A 4,752-nucleotide genomic window follows, 5' to 3' on the forward strand; every position below is an offset into this window, starting at 1 on the left:
TATGTCAAGTGGATTGTTCTTTATTATAAGAGCAAAATCAATCAAACTGTCTTCTAAAAGGGGTAGAAACTATCTCTGCAAGCATGAGAAGAGTGACTTTGGCTTCCTTACACCGGTCACTCAAATCACTCAAGTGTTTGAGGTTCCCTATCAATCTATGAAATGAATTCGCTCATAGCCAGTCATGTTGCAAGTATTATCATAGGCTTGACCAAGAATCAAATATCCACCAGTTAGATAAGGACGACACTGATCTTCTCCCTAATCATTCTTTCAAGAGGAAGAGCGGATTTAAAGGCTGGTTTACGGAGAAAAGTGAAGGTTTTGATATGGAGAAAAGGGTGATTTTCCAATCTTTGAAATTTTAAGAGATTTGATAGATTTCGGTTTCATGAAGATATACTTTTTCTAGGAAAGATGGTATTCTATTTTTGTTGAAGAGTTCCTTTAGAGGGTGCTAATTTTCAGTGAAGACTTTGCTTCTTTTCTGCAATCCTCATGGGTCACAATCTTCATTTTCTTGGGAGATCTATGCTTTTATTTGAAGACTTTTCTCTTCCTTATTTTTGAGACTTTGCTCATCAATTAATTTTTTTTTTTTTGCATATCCCAACTTCATAACTTTGCCTATTTCTTCTTGTGCCTAGAGAGAAAGGTATTTCACTAGAAATAGGTCTTTTTATGACCTATCAAAAATAGTCTGGAATTTTGAAATTTTTCGACAAGTGTTTGAAGTAAACTTAGTCGATCTGTCTCTTTGAATTTCTAGATTTTGGAAATGAGAAAGGAAAGAGGGTGGAAAGGGTAACATATTTGATAGTGAATTTGGGGTGAGTATTTTCTGATTCATCAACTCTTTTGCGTGAGTTGGTCGGTTTAAATGCGTGGAATGGAAATGGAAAAGGATGGTTTTTGTCTTCTCTATTCAGAATGATTGCGGAAGGAATATCGCACCTACACCACGTATGACGATTACTAACCATTGGCCTCAAAATGTATGACAAGGTCAAGTTCTAACTCTAAATGCTAACATCGGCACTCTCAACGGAAAAGATAGTAAAGCATTAAAAATGAATGCTTATTAGGCCTTTTTGGGATGCCTCGCTACAATTATATTGGGTCGATAATGCCTAGTCATGCAATGCTCTTTTAGAGAATCAGTTCATCCTTAAGAAGATTTATGTCTTAATTTGTCTTAATTTTAGAACAAACACGCTCGATTTTCGAAAATACTTTTTCAGAAAGTATCATTTAGTTAAAATTTTTGAAAAGTTTACATTGAAGACAAAGAATCTTAATAGTAGGTATACTCGAAAAGCTTAGTAAAGATTTAAGTTAAGATCATTTTTCGAGCATCCCATAGCTAATTACGGTGTACTACACCGCTATCCCACACTTAGAAGATCATTGTCCCTAATGTTCATTCTTAGATTTTAGGGAGCTAAAATCTCACACTTTGAGTTTGAGCATGTCAAAAAATGTTTCTAAGCTCAATATTGGGTTGGAATCCCACACTAAGTGATAAGCTTAGGATAGGGTATAGTTTAAGGGTATAACGAAGCAAAATAAATAAACGAAGAGAAAGAAACGAATTACTCCCCTTGGGTGCGATTGTGAGCTAAGGATCTGAAGGTAGACTGAGTCGGAACCATCTTCTGCTGGATTCGAATCGATCTTCTTGAAGTGTACTCGAGCTCATTAGGGCGTTCTCATCCTCCATACACCATCCACCAATAAATTGCAATGAAATAATCAACGGGTTTCCTTGTCATTTCATCATTATTCAAAGAGTCTCCATCACAGGCATCAATAACTGTCTATTACTTGTAAAAATGGAAAAGCTCAAACCTATACAGGTGATTAAGCTTTAGGCCATAGACTCACTGATTTGCGTTTCAATGAAAAAGTTATTTGAAAACTTGAGGGTTTTAAAATTAGGTTTTTGAAAATTTAACAAATTAGTGTATAACTAAAAAGCTTAATCCCACCCTTAAAGTGTTGACTGCCTTTAATTTTAAGACTTTGAAAATGATATAAATATTTCAATTAATTTCATGGAAAGTAAGAAACTTTTGAAAATCTCATTTTAAGTTTCACTTTCTCACTTATTCAATTAAGCAAATTATCCTAATCTAACTACTACTAAAGCTGTAGAAAAATAAACACACGGGTTGCCTCTCGAGAAGCACTTGTTTTTGTTCGAGTTACGAGCCTGACTCTAGCCTTATTTCTCACGAAATCTAGGCGGCTCCCTTGCATCCATCAGTAGACACAAGAGGTAATATTGGAACATACCGATGGGATTGAAGCGGAAATAGAATCAGGCATGTCTAATGACAGGAGAAGGTGGTTTAAAGTGAATGCTTTGTTTAACATGAGGTATAACAAAGGTATCAACTTCTTCTACCTCCTTGATTTGTTCGGGTTGGTCAAAGGAGTCCTCATCACTCAATGATGTGTATTTCATTATGTATTTGAGTGATGGTTTATAGGGTAGCCCTGACACACAACCCGTCTTTCTTCTTTGTGACTTCAGGTTGGTCGTAATATTGTACTCTAAAGATGGACGTGGGACGATGCCCATTGATGTCTCCAATATGGTAGCAACATTAAAAACTACTTTGGTGCTATAATTCTCCATCTCTTTCTTCTCATCCGAGATTTCCATTTCTATTCCTTCATCCACCTCCTCGTCACTCTGGTCGGGAGCTTCAAGTGTAATTGGTTCAGAGAGTTCTTCTAGAACGAAATCCTATCCAGTCATTGGAAGATCAAAATAAAGTGGGAGTGAATATTGGGTATGTCTGGAGTGGTTATTTTTCTTGTCTTCTACTTCTATCTTCTCTTCATTCTCGGAATCAATGGTGACTTTCCTAGTGGAGATGGTATTTATTTCGCCGTTCCCATCAGAAGGACATACCGATTCGTCGATCGTGAAAGTGACCTCTTCTCCACGAGCTCTCAAGGTGATAGTCAGTGAATAAACGTCAACGATCGCTTTGGCTGTATTCATGAAAGGCCTTCCTAAGATGATAGGGGTTTTCACGTCTTCGTTATAGTCCATAACCACCAAGTCAGTCAAAAATAGGAATTTTTTGACCTTAACCATGACGTTCTCAGATATTCCCTTAGGATATCTAGTGGATTGGTCAGCTAGCTGGATGCTCATTTTGGTAGGGTTAAGGTTTCCAATTTTGAGTTTATGGAACAGTGAGTAGGGCATGAGATTGATGCTGGCACCAATGTCAGCGAGAGAATAGATAGTACTAGATTTGGTAGATATAACAATGAAGGGTAAATCGTCCAGTATCCCCTAGGTTTTTAGGAAAAGTATTTAAGAGAATGGCTGAACAATCCGCGTTCAGCGGGACATTGGGTACTTCGGGTACCTTATCCTTGGTTGATAGGAGTTTCCTAAAATACTTCTTACTATGAGGATTTTTAGACACAGTGTCCAAAAAATTACTGTCAAACTTGTAATATTTCATCTTGTTATGTCTTTGCTTGAGGCGGCCCGGGAATGAATGGGTGCTTTCCTAGTAGGTTTAGGTGATGACTCAATTACTACTACCGAACGGGTATTAGTTAGTTTCTTCTCCTTAGAAGAAACTGAAGGTTGGCTATGTGCCACCTTTGAGTCATTTTTAGGACAACTTAGAGACTCGAGACGTTGATTTAGTTGTCTTATTTGATTTTCAAGACTACTAAAGTGATTAGTCATGACTAAGTCAGCTGAGTCTTGTCTTGATGTGATCATGTTGATGATTCACAATAGGACATCGTTTGGACTACTTTCTGGTGGGGTAGTAGGTTTGGTAGGTTGGTTGTGCGGATGAGCTAGGATCTTATTGGAGTAGACAACAGAGTCCTCACATTCAGCCTCGTAAACCTTGGCCGGAAGTGGGTCAGTACAATTCTGGCATAATTGCACTTGAGACACATGTTGCGGGAGTTTCTTTAGCTCTCCGACTTCTTTGGTGAGGCTTTCTATTTGGTCCGAGAGAAATTTGATGGTTTTATTTTCGATAGGATCGGAGGCGAAAAGCGGTGTTGCTGACGAAATATGCTCTTCCGTGTTCCAATCGTGATGGTGCATAGTTATCTCTTCGATCAATCTCCAGGCCTCGTCAACAGTGAAGTTCATGAAGTTACCTTGAGAAACAGCATAAAGAGTAGACTTGTTGTCCTGATTCAGACCTTTGTAGAAGGTCAAAAATTTGAACAGAGCTCTCAAGACGGTGGTTTGGGCATCTTCGAAGAAAATCTTTGAATCTTTCCCATGTAGTGTAGAGTGATTCATAGTATGCTTGTTGAAAGTTTACAATATCATTACTAAGTCTGATTTGTTTTGACGGGGGAAAGTACTTGATTAAGAAAGTTGTTGCTATTTTCTCCCATGAGGTGATAGATTTGGTTCTAACCCCTCGAACCAGGTTTTTGCATTAAGAGTTAAAGAATAGGAGAACATATATAGACGAAATACATCCTTTTTAACTCCGTTTTGCTTATATGAGTTAGATAAAGGGAGGAATCTATCTAAGTGAGAGTTGGGATCGTCAATTGGTAAACTGTGGAACTGGCAACGGCTCTGAATGAGTTGTATGATGCTATGCTGTAGCACAAAAGACGCTCCGTTAACCTCTGAATAGAGTATCGGTACTCCTCGTCCTTCTAACGAGGGTTTGGTGATGTCAACGAGAGTGATGTGTGCGGCCATCGTCGAACTATCGACAGGTTAGTGTGGATCTCGTC

The 4,752-nt window shown here is 38.2% G+C and overlaps 1 non-coding gene across 1 annotated transcript; it reads left to right on the forward strand.

Annotated features, from left to right (window-relative positions):
• The first annotated feature begins 4,233 nt into the window (after positions 1-4,233).
• LOC139874018 (small nucleolar RNA R71) lies at positions 4,234-4,340 on the forward strand. The gene has a single exon (XR_011767722.1). It is a non-coding gene; the product is annotated as a small nucleolar RNA R71 (small nucleolar RNA).
• Positions 4,341-4,752: the final 412 nt, after the last annotated feature.

Source organism: Rutidosis leptorrhynchoides, chromosome 10, assembly GCF_046630445.1.
Source record: "Rutidosis leptorrhynchoides isolate AG116_Rl617_1_P2 chromosome 10, CSIRO_AGI_Rlap_v1, whole genome shotgun sequence".
Lineage (NCBI taxonomy): Eukaryota > Viridiplantae > Streptophyta > Magnoliopsida > Asterales > Asteraceae > Rutidosis > Rutidosis leptorrhynchoides.